This window comes from Ictalurus furcatus, chromosome 25 (genome assembly GCF_023375685.1).
Source record: "Ictalurus furcatus strain D&B chromosome 25, Billie_1.0, whole genome shotgun sequence".
NCBI lineage: Eukaryota > Metazoa > Chordata > Actinopteri > Siluriformes > Ictaluridae > Ictalurus > Ictalurus furcatus.
The window spans coordinates 20,120,190-20,137,019 of NC_071279.1; the positions used below are offsets into that span (position 1 = coordinate 20,120,190).

Here is a 16,830-nt window from a genome sequence, read left to right on the forward strand (position 1 = left end):
CACACCCATATGTGGAAGCACACAATTGTATAGGGTGTCTTGCAATTCCCCTTTACAGATAAGATTGGACACCGCTACATTAACCATATCAAGCTCAAATTTGGTATGGTGCATCTATGAGTTAATACATGACTGAATATTTCATAATGACCCGATTGCTTAAGCAACATGGCCACCATTGTAAAAATCGGGTTTCAGCAGGCATTTCATAAGGTTAACTTTATCATCACTAAACATGAATGGTAGGTTTGGGTAGGGACCCATTACTATTTGATGCAATTTCTATTCATGTATGAACACAAAATAAGCGTATCTCTTGGAATATAAGGTGCACAGTGAAAATACTTTTTTAGGTTAATGTTTTTGCTCAAATTCTAAATAAAATTTAAAAAGCCTTTTGGATTAACTTGTTTAGTTAACTTCTTTTCACTTTTTACTTGTCAGTGTATGAATTTTCTTTTGAAGCCCGTGGACAGGGAGAGAAGTCCACCTTAAGTGAGTCACGCTGAAGCGTCTCCCACTTGTGAATAACAGAATGATCCAGCAGGCGGCGGTGTCATGAACATGAACGCCTCTGTAAACTCATACATGAAGAAGACGAGGTGCAGGATTTTTCCCCTCTGAGTGAACAGTTGAGCTTTCTCACTGCGGTAATCATTTCCACGTAAAATATTTCTGATTGGGTTTAATATCAACATTGTTATCAATATAAAAATAAAAGCTTGTTATTGTGTCTGTATGTGAAGATGTTCACTACGTTCTTTCTGAGGTGAGTTAAACTAGCTGAGCTGTTCTGTTATCAGTTAGAGGCTCGATCCCATATGGATACCTCCTCCATTCAAAGTGCAGTACATAGAGAATGATCCGGTGGCGATTCAACCTGTGTAGTTCACTACATGGTCAAAGAGGAGACATTTGGGATTCAGCCTTGGTTTAAAAACGAATATAATGTAGCTAAATGGCTAACGCACGCTATAATAAATTTCGTCCCTTGTGTAAAAAAAACCAAACCAACAACTGATTGGCTGGAGGGTCTGTGTTCAAACCGTTGAATCCGCAGGTAGATCTGGGTAGTTTAATCACCGTTTAATTCTCTCTCTCGCGCTCTCGCTCTAATCAATCAATCAAACCGCAAGTAGATCAGGCTAGTTTAATCATCTATCTAATCAAGCCATCCTGTAAACATCTTAATCCGTAATAATTCTTGGAACACAAAGTTTTATAAAGTTAATTTCTTATATTTAAAGTTTACAGATACTGTGCTGACAATTAAATATTAGCACAAGCTGGATCCAATTAAAAAATCCTTTAGAAGTGGTCTTAAAGGATATTTATCTTGTCCTATAAGACAATTCCTGTAGTAATCTTATAGAAATGGTTCCAAAATATTATAGAAAGTTTGTTATTGGAATCCTTTATGACAAGTTTTTTATTTTTTGTTATTTAATAATTGTGGTAATATTTGACATTTAATCATCAATGTGCAATGTTACTAAGAGGAACATTATCATTAAAAAATACATTTGAGATCCTATCCATGGAAGAGAATGCAGGTTTATAAATCCAAAAGTTAAAAAAAATCAGTTTTCTATTTTTATTGTGGTAAATTTTAAATTCTATCCTGATTGTGATCAGTAATTGTGATGATTGTTTTTGTATTAATCTGATTTAATTAGCATTAGTTTGTTTTATGGCACTCTTTTCTGAACCTTTTAAGAAAGTTTTTTTTTTTATCCTATTTAGTATAAAATTAATGAACCAGCCTCACACACAAAAATTTTAGTATTTTAATTGACTACAGATTCAGCTGACAATTTTATATGGAATTTTCAAGAATACCCAGAATAACTTCTTTATCCCAGAACTACACAGTCTCCTCCAAAGGTATTGGAACAGCAAGGTCAATTCTTTTGTTTTTGCTATACATTGAAGACATTTGGGTTTGAGATCAAAAGATGAATATGAGACGATGGATCAGAATTTAACAACATATAGTCTTCACAGGTGAAACCTAGGACTCAAATGAAGAGTAGAAATTAAAAGCTGTTAATTCTTTAAGCAATTAATCTAACAGGGCACACCTGGGCAACAAGAAATACCTGGCAGTCACATGTTCCATTCTTTTTGATCACTTGAAAAATGGGTGGGTTCAAACAAAAGGTGTCATTTTAAGTTGTTTAACACATCTACAAGTAAATATCAGGAAATCAAAGCTGAAATTATCTATAATCTCATTCATCTTTTGATCTGGTACAGAGATGTCTTTAGTGTACAGAGATGTCTTTAGTGTACAGCAAAAACAAACACACTGGCCTTGTGGTTCCAATACTTTTGGAGGGGACTGAATATTGTATGGAGGAATGAAATAATGTTCCTCCAGAATGATGATGCAGCACAAAACAGAGGTCAAAACAAATAGTAAAATGTGAGTGTGTGTGGATGAATTGTGCAGATTGTGTAATCTGTAGCAGCAGCCGGAATAGCAGAGTAACATAGCAGCAGATGATGATGATGATGATGGTGATGACGACCAGCAACCTCAAACCCAAATAACCAGCAGAAACTCACCAATAATGATATTAATGTTACTGCTGTTCTATGAACACCGGGCAGTTCCTAACAGCTAGATATTATATTCTGCATGCATATGCTTGCCAACTCAGTGGGCAGTGACATAGAAACTTTTTTGCTATAAATACTTGAATGTTACTGCTTGCCGTGTGCCTATCGGGTTAGACAGCAGACCCAAATGACATGGAACCCTGGCCATTATCAAATGCTCAAAGAGCCACACTTTTATCCAGAACTATTAATCTATTTTATCCCTTCTAACTGTTGGGGTAGTGTCTAACACCAGGATACCCCCTGCCACAAGGGTATGAGCAGAGCACCCACACTACTAGCTCAGTGGTTAAGATCTTGGGCTACTGATGTCGTGAGTTCAAACCCCAGCACCAGGGCCATCAGGAACCAATTCAGTTCTCTTTGAACATGGAAGAGTGATGAGGTGAAAACCACTGCTAACCCACACAGCTTGATGATCCTCAAACCTTTTGGGAGAATGTTCTGTGAACTAATGAGTTGAAAGTGGAACTGTTTGGAAGACAGGGGTCCTGTTACATTTGGCATAAACCAAACACAGAATTCTACAGAAAGAACATCATACCTGTGGTCAAGCATGGTGGTGGTGGAAGTGTGATGGTGTGGGGATGCTTTGCTGCTACGGGGCCTGGGCAACTTTCAATAATTGCAGTGTTTGCTGCATCGGTTTCTCTTTTGACACAGCTGGTGATGGGGATGTGGGTTGCGGTGATATTTCAGAGACAGGTTGGCTTAAACCTTTATGATACCTCATCTTCTGACTCTCAGAATATTCTATCGGGTGGAACTGCTTCAGATGGTGGAACAGATTTGATGTGTTCCTGCTGCTAGTCGGCACCACTCTCCGACACATTTTGCAGCGCACTGAAACCTGAAGTTTATCAGAGCTTAGATAGCCAAACCACTTCCATACCACTGAATTAGTCTTTCCTCTCTTATCGACTATTTCGTCTGCTTTCTCTTCACTTGTGGAAGCTTGCTCAGTCGCATTTGTATTGCAGTCGGGGTACTCATTTTATAGCTAAAACTTGCCGTGTTGGAGCTTATCTTAACACTGCCGAGCACTGGCTGCGTGACTGTGGTTTACGTCATCACGCACGTAGCTAATTGTGTTCTGCTCATTCTCCTCGGCTTGAATACAACGAACTGACTCCTGCGCCCTGAACGTCAGTAGTGACAAATGTTTTAATGTATATCGAAATATCGGAAATGTGTTTAAAAGTCAAATCACCGTTATTGAAAAAAATTATATCGCGATATATATTGATATTGAATTATTGTCCAGGCCTAATTATAATACATTTTTATTCCTTATATAAAGGAAGTGATAACTGATTCTGATTAATTTGTATTCTTCTTGTTTCCTTTTTATCCTCATAGTTTGTAAGAAGTGTATTAGTTTACAATGGAGTCTGCAGTTTTGCTTATGAATTTAGCCTTTACCATGGTTTCCTTTTCCAGACAAACATCCATTTAGACCTCATAATAAGAGATTGTAATGGAAACTGCAGAGGTCCGACCATGCTCTTCTAGAAAACCTCCACACGCTCCTGCGGGCTCTCAGGTACTAGTTACTAGGTACTAGCCATATGTGTGTAGACTTCTGATCTGTTTGATTATTAAATCTTTTAACAACTGAATATTGGAACAGATACAAGAAAGGTTTTCTTCTACAATAAAAATAACTGTAGAAAAAATTGACTCTTTTAGGTCATAGCATTGGTTAGTTTAGATGTTTAAAAAGTAACATTCACATGGCTGTGTGAATGTTCTTCTCTTAATCGGCTTCCGTTCCTGGTAGATTGCAATACTACTCAACCAAACCAGAGTTATTGTCCTCATTATGCACAGGTTGACTTGCACTACAGTTATGCAACACTACAGGTTATAGTGTTATGCAACACTACAGGTATGTAGTGTTGACTTTCTTTTGTGAACAAGTGTTGTTACTCTTTGGTCATTAGCTTTGTGGGGATGTACAGACAGAAACTAGTAAGGCTTCAGGTGGAGGCTCTGTGGAACACATCACCTCTGTGGACCTTCAAAAAAATGTAAAGAAGGAAGAAACTGAAGACTACCTCTGTAAGCCAACATAGCACACTAGAGGCTACTCTTACAGTGGTGCTTGAAAGTTTGTGAACCTTTTAGAATTTTCTATATTTCTGCATAAATATCACCTAAAACATCATAAATTCACAGAAGTTCTAAAAGTAGATGAAGAGAAACCAATTAAACAAATGAGACTAAAATATCATACTTGGCCATTTATTTATTGAGGAAAACAATCCAATATTACATATCTGTGAGTGTAAAAGTATGTGAACCTTTGCTTTCAGTACCATGACATTTCTATTGAATTAAGGTCAGGACTTTGGCTTGGCCATTCCAAAACATTAACCTTATTCTTCTTTAACCATTCTTTTGTAGAATGACTTGTGTGCTTAGGGTTGTTGTCTTGCTGCATGAACCATTTTCTCTTGAGATTCAGTTCATGGACAGATGTCCTGACAATTTCCTTTAGAATTTGCTGGTCTAATTCTGAATTCATTGTTCCATCAATGATTGCAAGTCGTCCAGGCCCAGATGCATCAGGCCCAAACCATGATCCTACCATCAGCATGTTTCACAGATGGGATAAGGTTATGCAGGAATGCAGTGTTTTCCTTTCTCCAAACAAAACGCTTCTCATTTAAACAAAAAATTATATTTTCATTTCATCCATCCACAAAACATTTTTCCAATAGCCTTCTGATTTCTCCACGTGATCTTTAGCAAACTGTCCGATGGGCAGCAATGTTCTTTTTGGAGAGCAGTGGCTTTCTCCTTGCAATCCTGCCATGCACACCATTGTTGTTCAGTGTTTTCCTGATGATGGACTCATGAACATTAACATTAGCCGATGTGAAAGAGGCCTTTTGTTGCTTACAAGTTACCCTGGGTTCCTGTGTGACCTAGTGGACTATTACACATCTTGCTCTTGGAGTGATCTTTGTTGGTCTTCACTCCTGGGGAGGGGAACCATGGAGTTTCCTCCATTTGTACACAATCTGTCTGACTGTGGATTTGTGGAGTCCAAACTCTTTAGAGAGGGTTTTGTAACCTTTTACAGCCTGATGAGCTTCAACACCTTTTTTTCTTTGTTTGTTTGTTTTTGAGGTTCTCAGATATCTCCTTTGTTCATACCATGATACACTTCCACAAACGTGCTGTGAAGATCAGACTCTGATAGATCCTTGTTCTTTAAATAAAACGGGGCACTCGCTCGCACCTGATAATCATCCCGTTGATTGAATTCACCTGACTCTAATTTCACCTTCAAATTAACTGCTAGAAGTTCACATACTTTTTCAATCCACAGATATGTAATATTGGATCATTTTCCTCAATAAATAAATGACCAAGTATATTTTTCTCATTTGTTTGAGTTCTCTTCATCTACTTTCAGGACTTAATTTGTGAATGAACCACATGACTATATTTTCCCATTTTTGTTTTATACTTCACGTTAATCTATAACATTTAAATTTGATTTATGAAATTTTCAGGTGAATTACTAACTAATTATGTGGGACACATCACACCTGTGGGCCAACAGAACCATGTGAAAAAGGAAGAACCTGAAAATGAAGACCATCTCTGTAAGACAGCAGGGTGTTTTAGGGTCTAGACTGGACCAGTTCTTCAACACGTTGTTCTTCATTGTTGTACTTGTGCTGAAAGCATTTAAATGGTGGCATTTCAGGTGATGGGACATCAAACTCTGTGGAAAATGTAGACCAACAGTATGGAGGATTTGAAAGGAAGCATGTAAAAGAGGAAAAGTCTGAAGACGAAGACTACCACTGTACAAGGGCAGACTGGGGTTAAGTAACACTATTACTGTAACGTTAATTCGGACTGTTGCTATACAATTGCTATACAATTTATTAATAGCAACATTTATGGTCATGGGAGCCCCCATTCAGGAAAGACCTTCTGTATCATGTTGGAAATCAAGTATCATCCACATCCTGATGACCTTCAGCAACAGAGCTGTTGCAAGCCAGTCAAACTGCTGACAGCATTAGTTTTTTGTTGTTCATTCAATTCACTTGGTATGATACAGTAAGAATGGAATGCCAAGCCTTCACCATCTGGCTGAAGACGCATTTTCATGCCGGTAATGAAGGTGATGTAGAGGGTCATGTAAGCTGTAAAGCCCTCATCACCAGTCTTCTTTCAGTTTTCATGCTTTTCTCCTTGTTGAGAACACTTCTCACTTCTGTTTGAGGTGTTATAGCTTTCTATCTAATCCATTTAAACTTTTTGCTGCTGGTATTTGCTCCATTGCTTGAGAATGACTACATCCTTACTTTGGTGTGTCATCTTATCATGATGTGGTTAATCATTTTTGCCAATATTTCAGATTGCTGTGGCAAGCCTCTAAACTAGCTTCTGTTTAGTTTGCTAACACAAGCTTGTGGTCTGGTCTTATCTAGAAGAAACTTGTCCTTGTCTCGAGCTCTGTAGATCTTGAGGACTGTACCTCTTCTCTATGAAGGAATGACCATGATTCATGCCTGAGTGCCTGGAATTGTAGAGGCCAGTTCTGATGCAGTCTGATGTGTGTACAGTATATTTTGCCACACTTAATGGTAAAACTGCAGGACCAAAGCAACAAAGGGTGTGCGCGCTAGCTAGCCTGTTCCTTTGGTGAGTACATGCAGCCTAAGATGGATAGCTTCCTCTGCTCTTTGGCCATGCAGCTCAATGCAGCACCACTGCAGGTATTTCTCTTCTCCTTATCCTGAGAACAGTTAGATATGGTCTACCTATGTTTCCATTGTTTATGTTGCTAACATCATCCGGGGCTGAACCTATAATGATGTGCAAGGCTGTGCTTATTATTATCTTGGCAAGAAGCCTGTATGATTCAAGTGAAATCAGTTGGGTTAGTTTTTTTTTGTTCTTAAACTGTTTCAACAGTGTTGGCCCTAAAAACAGTTTAGCAAACAGTGCTGTGTGGTGCAATAGTAGTAGCAGATTACTATGGTACTACATTCTACCCAGAAACAGAGGCCTGTACACTCTTATGTTTCTCTTATTTCTTAAGTAAATGACATGCTTATAAAAATTGTGTATTTTTTATATTCTACATCATTATTGATTATTTTGATTAATCAACCCTAATAGCTTATATGGACCTGTGTGAAGTTGGCCCCCCCACCAACGCAAAACGTCAGCAAAATAGTCTCAATCGTTTGTGCTGGTTTGTGCCGTAAAAATTTTCGTTTGTGCTGCTTCAGTTCTGGAGATATTAAAAGAATATTCAAAGGCATTCTGGGGTCACTCAGCCCCCCCCACATGCTCCAAATTAACCCCAAATTGTCTCAATCGTTTGTGCTTCGTTTGTGCCGGTTTGTGCCGATAAAAGTTTCGTTTGTGTCGCTTTCGTTTTTAAAATGTTATGCATTTAATTATGTTGCGGTGATGTCACCAGCCCTCCACATGCTCCAGGTTCACTCCAAATAGGATCGTTTGTTTGTGCTTTGTTTGTACTGGTTTGAGCTGATAAACGCTTCGTTTGTGCTGCTTCGGATTTGGAGATATTAAAAGAATATTCAAAGGTCATTCAGGGGTCACTCAGCCCCCCCACATGCTCCAAATTAACCCCAAATAGTCTCAATCATTTGTGCTTCGTTTGTGCCGATAATTAATTTGGAGCATGTGGGGGGCTGGTGACGTCATCTCATAGAACTTAATGTCTAATATTTTAAAAATGAAAGCAGCACAAACTAAACTTTTATCAGCACAAATGAAGCACAAACGACTGAGACTATTTGGAGTGAATTTGGAGCATGTGGGGGGGCTGAGTGACCCCAGAATGACCTTTGAATATTCTTTTAATATCTCCAGAACCGAAGCAGCACAAACAAAAAAATTTACGGCACAAACGAAGCACAAACGATTGAGACTATTCTGCCGATGTTTTGCGTTGGTGGGGGGGCCAATTTCACGCAGGTCTTATATGACCCTATATTTAGCCCAGTGTCACCTTCTTTACAGGCATGAATAGATGTGTCTTAAGCCAGATGTATATAATATGGTACCCCCATATTATTTTTGTTATACCTTGTTTTTTCCCCTTTAGAGTACAGGGTTTAAATGCATAACCTAACATTGCTTGGCATGGGCGTGGGATCAACCTACACATTATCCCAGGTCTATAGCATCATGTGGCATAGTTAGCCTAGTAGGGCTACCAGAACTTACCTCAACATTACTTTATGTAAATCAATTTTTTTTTTCTCTTGTGGCCTTGTTTGGGTACCTTAGAATCTGCTAAAAAGGTTACTAGAGGTTGTCTTAGCTCTAGTGTTTACATTACTGGCAGTATCACACTGTATGACCTAGCCACGCTCTATTTATCTTCACCATAGGCTATATTTTTAATTGCCTCTGATCATCCACAAATCAGAAATCCTTAGTTCCATTATTTATTTATTTTTTTGCTACAAATAGGTTAATTATTTAGTATCTATTTTACAGTGAGTTTCTAATGCTGGCCATTTTCTGCTTCAGAAATGAACGATACCCAGGTACGAGTCTTCTTCTGCTCCTGGTGTTCACTTTCCTATACTTCTCAAATTTACCTCCACAAACATATCAGAAGATGCCACTACAAGGAATATGGAAGACTGATAAAGTCAGGAGAGATAAAATATGAGAATCTTACAACCACAAGAAGCTCCAGTATTCAGCAAACAATATCTGTTATTCGCAACAGTAGCCCCTCTGATCAGCAAATGGAGAAAGTCTATCCTTGCTCTCAGTGTGGGAGGAGTTTTACTGACCAGAGCAATCTCAGACGACACCAGAACATTCACACAGGAGAAAAGCCGCATCACTGCTCACAGTGTGGGAAGAGTTTTGCCCAACACTATAATCTCCAAAGACACCAGTGCATTCACAGTGGAGAAAAGTCATATCACTGCTCAGAGTGTGGTAAGAGTTTTATTCGACAGAGTAATCTCCAACTACACCAGCGCATTCACACAGGATTAAAGCCGTATCACTGCTCAGAGTGTGGTAAGAATTTTATTCGACAGGGAAATCTCCAGCTACATCAGCGCATTCACACAGGAGAAAAGCCTTATCACTGCTTCCAGTGTGGGAAGACATTTTCCCAGCACAATAATCTACAGCGACACCAGCGCTTTCATTCAGGAGAAAAGCCGTATCAGTGCTCACAGTGTGAGAAGATACAGAAAAAGGTAATCTCAAAGTACATCAGCGCATTCACAATGGAGCAAAGCCGTTTCATTGCTCACAGTGTGGCAAGAGTTTTAATCAACAGAGTCATCTCAAAACACACTTGCATATTCACACAGGAGAAAAACCGTATAAGTGCTCACATTGTGGGAAGATGTTTACAGATAAAGGTAATCTCAAAGTTCATCAGCGCATTCACAGTGGAGAAAAGCCTCATCACTGCTCACAGTGTGGGAAGAGTTTTAATCAGCAGAGTAATCTCATACAACACCAACGCATTCATATAGCATAGAAACTGATTTGGGATTTACTTATTCAGGTACCTTTAACACACAACTGCACAGGCAACCACCAGAGGGGTGTACCATGAAGAGTTAGCGAGCTAATTTGTGATTAAATTATGGTTTATCTGTACCACAAAGATGGCTCTCTTTTAATCTGGGTAGACCACAGTGGCAACTTTCTCTACTTGGCTAAGCTGCTTCGAGCAGGTTAAGGTGAAAATAACCACGACAATGTATAAAACCTGACTCCTGTCCAATCGGAGAGCTAGGAATTACTATTGTCACCATTCCTCCTTAGGATCCCATGGAGCTCACTGCTTATATTGTGAAAGGATTTCTACAGCATGCTAGAGATTTCAGGAAGAGACCGAATCCGTTAGGGTTTTCAGCTTCTTATATGGTTTATATGCATTTTTACACAATCCCAATTCCAAAAATTTAGGATGGTAAATGAAATGCAAATAAAAACAGAAAGCAGTAATTTGTAAATTTAATTTGATTTGTATTCAAGCAGAAACCCTATAAGACCATTTTTAAAAATACAAACATTTATTTCGAAATTGATGCCTGTAAAACCTTTCAAACAAGTTGGGATAGGGGCAATTTAGGAATAATAATGATGTGACAAGCTGAAATAACAAGGTGATGTTAAACCAATGAGGTAAACATCTTGTAGTATGTAAGCAGCCTCCAAGAAAGGCCTAGTCAGTCAAAAGCAAGGATGGGTCAATGCTCTCTGATTTGCCAACAGATGCATCAGTGAATAATACAGCACTTTGTCATGGTAACTAGCACATCTGTGAGGGCATCATTAATGCAGAAAGATATGTCCAAAATTTGGAGCAGTATATGCTGCCATCCAGACACAGTCTTTTCCAGGGACGTCCCTGCATTTTCCGGAAGGAAAATGTTAAACACCATTTTGCCAAGATTGCAAGTGCATGGGTGAATAAGAAGAGTGTGTGGGTGCTAGATTGGCCTGTCCGCAGTCCTGACCTGTTTCCGATTGAGAATGTGTGGCGCATTATGAAGAGCAAAATACAACCCCAATTCCAAAAACGTTGTGACGCAGTGCAAAATGTAAATAAAGACTAAATGCATTGTTCACATCACAGCTATATTCCTTGGTCTAATCCATTATTATTAATGACTAAAGGATTTTGGCCTATGTCTTACCTTACTGTGGGCAGCTGTGGCTCAGGTGGTAGAGTGGGTTGTCCACTAATCGCAGAGTTGGTGGTTCGATTCCCGGCCCACATGCCGAAGTGTCCTTGGGCAAGACACTGAACCCCAAGTTGCTCCCAATGGCAAGTTAGTGCCTCGCATGACAGCTCTGCTACCATTGGTGTGTGTGAATGGGTGAATGAGACACAGTGTAAAGCACTTTGGAACCACTAAGGTTAAAAAAGCGCTATGTAATTGCAGAACCATTACCATTACTCATATTTATACCCATGTAAAACACGAAGTCATGGTTGAACAATTTCCTGTTCCTAGTCACCCAGGTGTACTAAAAGTTTTTTAAATATCAATGGGTATATACTTCAAATATACAACCCCAATTCCAAAAAAGTTGGGATGCTGTGTAAAATGTAAATGATAACAGAATTCAATGATTTGCAAAACTCATAAACCCATATGTTATTCACAATAGAACATCTCCAGCTTTTCATCTGCATTTGAGCCTGTGTGAGACCTGCCCTGTTTAAAGTGAACGCACGCAGAAGTTCAAGGGGAAAACCTGGCTCAGCTTAATGTTAACTGACATCATGATACCAGTTAATTAGTTGGTGAATGTTTGGTGTGGCTATTTTTGCTTCATGGTATAGCCCTCAGGTCAGAATTTGGATCACAGGCACAACCTGGAAGTCAACATTCAGCACAGATCAAAGTCACCAAAGTTCTAATTACATACCTGTCTTCAATCAAGTACTCCATATAAGCAAACACTGGTTCACAGTTTCTTTGCAAAGCAGTGCTGCAGCTATAATGCTGCAACATTACTTAGCCTTTCTTTACTCAATCTACTGCTTAGTTGTTTTTTTTTTTTTTACCTTAGCCTGCTTTTGTTATTTTCGCTTTATGTAAACTAGCCAAGTTCAGCATGTTAGCTCATTGCCTGACCTCTTTCCTGTTTTTTTAACTCTGGTTATTGCCTTGCTCATTGGATTTGTGTAGGACTGCTTTGAAAACTGCTATAAAAACTGCAACAAAGAACCTAGAATGAACACTTTCCATTCATGAAATGACTGACTTATGTATTAACATTTTATTTAGCCAGTTAGAGGCTAGCCCAAATATTACCTTGAAATCTATGTTCCCATACAGTCTTATATATAAAATTTTAATTATAACGAAACATTGTCTGCTATATGGCTTTTGAAAAATGTACATTTTCTCCATGTCTTCATGGCAAGAAGGTTTTCTGTTGTTGACTTACAGTTGATGTTACATACATACAGTTGCATGTGAAGTTTCTCAGAGCTTGAGATGCGCATGAGCCTTGTGATGTCATCCTTCATAAAATGACACAGCAATGATGCTTTATTTCCGCACAAAAAGACCTGACATCATCCAAAGAAATGTTGGGAAACAGGAGACCAGTTTTTCTACTTTTTCTCAGTCGTTGCATAGTAAACAGACATTTTTGATTTGGGATATCTGCAGCACTCACTTTTGTCATTAACCGGTACAAACGTTACTCACTCCGTAATACCCACAAAATAAATAGTTCTGTACATCATAGATATACTGTCTGCACTTACACTTTAAAACAAGATCCTGGTGGGTACAACTATTTTTAAACCAGCCAAATTTGGTGGAAATAAAATACTAACTTAAAAAATACTAACAGCCCTGCTCAGGATACAGATTTTCAGATCAAGAATAAGGACATTACAAGCTTTTTTACAAGTTTTTTTCTTCAGTGTGTTGGTATACATTTATTTAAGAGATTATTTATTATTATTATTAAATAGAATGATTCATAGAAAATAATTTATTTAAAAATTTTCAGTGGTGTTTGAAAGTTAATTTGAAGGTAAAATTAGAGTCAGGTGTTTCATAAGAAGTGCAATGACATTCAGGTATGAGTACGTGATCTGTTTTATTTATAGAACAGGGCTCTATCAAAGTCTCATCTTCACAACACAAATTTGTGGAAGTGTATCATGGCATGAACAAAGGAGATTTCTGAGGAGCTCAGAAAAAGAGTTGTTCATCCTCATCAGAGTGTAAAAGTTCACAAAACCATCTCTAAAGATTTTGGACTCCACCGATCCACAGTCGGACATAGTGTGTATAAATAGAGGAAATTCAAGACCATCATTCCCCTACCCAGGATTGGAGACCAACAAACATCACTCATAATATTCCATGAGATCACAAAGGAAACCAGGGTAACTTCTCAGCAACTAAAGGCCTCTCTCACAATGGCTAATGTTAACGTTCATGAATCCACCATCAGGAGCAATGGTGTGCATGGCAGGGTTGCAAGGAGAAAACCACTACTCTCCAAAAAAGAACATTGCTGCCAGTCTGCAGTTCAAAGATCATGTGGACAAAGCAGAAGGCTATTGGATAAATGAATAGAACATACTTGTTTAAATGAGAAGTGTTATGTTTGGAGAAAGGAAAACACTGCATTCCAGAATAAGAACCCTATCCCATGTGTGAAACATGGTGCTGGTAGTATCATGGTTTGGGCCTGTTTTGCTGCATCTGGACCAGGACGACTCGCCATCATTCATGGAACAATGAATTCTGAATTATATCAGCAAATTCTAAAGGAAAATGTCAGGATATCTGTCCATGAACTGAATCTCAAGAGAAAGTGGGTCATGCAGCAAGACAACGACCCGTAAGCACACACCTCATTCTACCAAAGAATAGTTAAAGAAGAATAAATGTAAAGTTTATGGAATAGCCAAGTCAAAGTCCTGACCTTAATCCAATCAAAATGTTGTGGAAGAACCTGAAGCAAGCAGTTCATGTGAGGAAACCCCCCAACATCCCAGAGTTTAAACTGTTCTGTATTGAGGAACGGGATAAAATTCCTCCAAGCCACTGTGAAGGACTGATCAACAGTTCCTAGAAATGTTTGGTTGCAGTTATTGCTGCACAAGGGGGTCACACCACATACTGAAAGCAAAGGTTCACATACTTTTGCCACTCACAGATATGTAACATTCGATCATTTTCCTCAATAAATAAATGACCAAGTATAATCCATCCATCCATCCATCTTATACCGCTTACTCCTTTTCAGGGTCACGGGGAACCTGGAGCCTATCCCAGGAAGCTGACCAAGTATAATATTTTCTCTCATTTGTTTAATTAGTTTCACTTTGTCTACTTTTAGGACTTGTGTAAAAATCTGATAATGTTTCAGGTCATATTTATGCAGAAATGTAGAAAATTCTAAGCACTTTCAAACAGCAATATATATGTACTTAAAGTGAGGGTACACCCATACAGTTCACAGGGTATGTACGACAGGATTGACAATCCCACAGATGAGCCCTATCAGCAGGCCATGGCCAGATTCAACAATAATCCCAAACAGCCAAAAACTGAGGAAAGGAAAAAAATTGCAGATGTACTCTAAAAGATTACTGTCATAAAAACAGTTCTATAAGAGAGGTTCAAAGAAATGGAGACAAAAACCTTTCCAGAGTTGACCTTACATCTGCTAGCCTCAATATATTTATACCAGCTGTCCCTGTAGAAATTCTATTTAATTATTAACTAAAAATCTGATTAATTCAGGATGAACACAGCAGCAAGGTAAAAGTAAATATATATGTTTGTTTTTATACCAAAAACTAAAAGGTCTGTCTAGCATGTTAGGTCATTTATTTAATTGTGTAAATGAGGCAGCGGAACCAGGATCTGTGACCATATTTTAGTTGACTGCAACTTAACAGTGGCACAGTGTTAACCTTTAACAAATGGTAAAAGTTGTCAAGCCATATACTATAGAAGCCCAGAAAGGACATGGCTTTTCTTGAGATCACAACTTGTTTTTCTATGCCGAAATGCATTATTGGGCACACATACTATACATCAGGGAAAACGCTAACATAAAGTAGCTGGTACAGTGGTAGAATTACAGCCGTATAGCTGTACAAATCAATAAATTTATAAATTAATATTATATTTGCTCCAAATTTTCCCTTCAGAACTAACTAACTAACTAATTATGAAGACATCCTGGTCCCTCAAATTGAACAGCAAAGAAACTGACCACCCGTTCAGCATCTCTTGTTTACGACAATATAGTTGCATATTTTTAAGTTGCCCTCTCAAGGGAAGGACACTAATTTGCTAATGATCTAGCACTGACACACATGATTACATAGGTAGATAGATCTGCTTATGCAACCATGCGCTTGTAATCCAGGCAGAATGTGGTTTGGCGTTTTGCTCTGGATGGCAGCATATGTTGCCCCAATATGTGTACATATCTTCCTGCATTAATGCTGCCCTCACAGATGTTCAAGTTACCCATACCATGCGCACCGACACGCCCCCATACCATGACAGACGCTGGCTTTTGGACCTGACGTTGATAACAGCTCGGATGGTCCTTTTTCTCTTTGGCCTGGAGAACATGACGGCTGTTTTGTTAGAAAACTATTTAAAATGTCGACGCGTTGGACCACAAAACACAAAATTCCACTGTGCTACTGTCCATCTCAGATGAAACCGAGCGCAGAGAAGTGGGCGGAGCTTCTGGACAGTGTTGATGTATGGCTTCTGCTTTGCATAGTAAAGCCTTGACTTGCATCTGTGGATGCAGCGGTGAATGGTGGCGACTAATAAAGGTTTAGCAAAGTATTCCCGAGCCCATGTCAGGATCTCCATTACAGACTCATGACGGTTTTTAAACCTCTTACCCCGTATGGCCGAAAAACCGGCTTGCCCGTCTTTGATCTATTCCCGTAAGGACCATATACCGACTTGGTCATCTATGCCAAATTCCCGTAAGGCCGATATAGAGGATTTACAGTGTAAACGTTATCCCCGTAAGGCCGGTGTACCGGCATTACTCTGCTATGATTCCTTACTTATTTAATTATTATTTTGTGACCCGGAAGGTTCATGACGTCACGACGTGATTACGTTATTACGCCGGCATTACGATGAAGCTGATCCAAGCATGAATATTGGTGTAATAGTAGAAGTGAACTAAAAATGCCAAAGCGAAAAACTAATCGTGTTCCAGCTAAAGTTACACCTACAGTGAACACAGGTACATCTAAAACAGTGGAAAAAAAGAAAAAACATACACAGTTACACAGGCGAGAGCGAGGATTCTAGATAGCGACAGCAGTGAAAGTTCAGGCGATGTTGAAACCGAAACCGATAGAGACGCAAACTCTCTTGATTCAGACCCTGATCCGTCTTCATCTTCAGCATCAACCAGTGCGACTGACACTGCAGGGGTTTGGAGTCATAACGGGACCATTTCTCTGCATTCGTGAAAACACTAGCTGCTGGTCTGATTAACACCAGAAACTTGACTTTTGGCGCTAAAATGCATTTATTTATTTATTATTTACTTGAATTTATTCAAAGGCATTGACCACGCTGATGCTCGTATGGTACTTCTAAATGAGTAGAAGGATTTTAGCGAGCATTTTTCGTCATTTCTCTAGTTAAGAATTGTGCTCTAAGTTTAGTAAAAACACTG

General features: G+C 38.8%; 1 pseudogene; it reads left to right on the plus strand.

The window, feature by feature from the left end:
• Positions 1 to 605: 605 nt before the first annotated feature.
• On the plus strand, positions 606 to 10,495 carry LOC128601493 (gastrula zinc finger protein XlCGF7.1-like; annotated as a pseudogene).
• Positions 10,496 to 16,830: the final 6,335 nt, after the last annotated feature.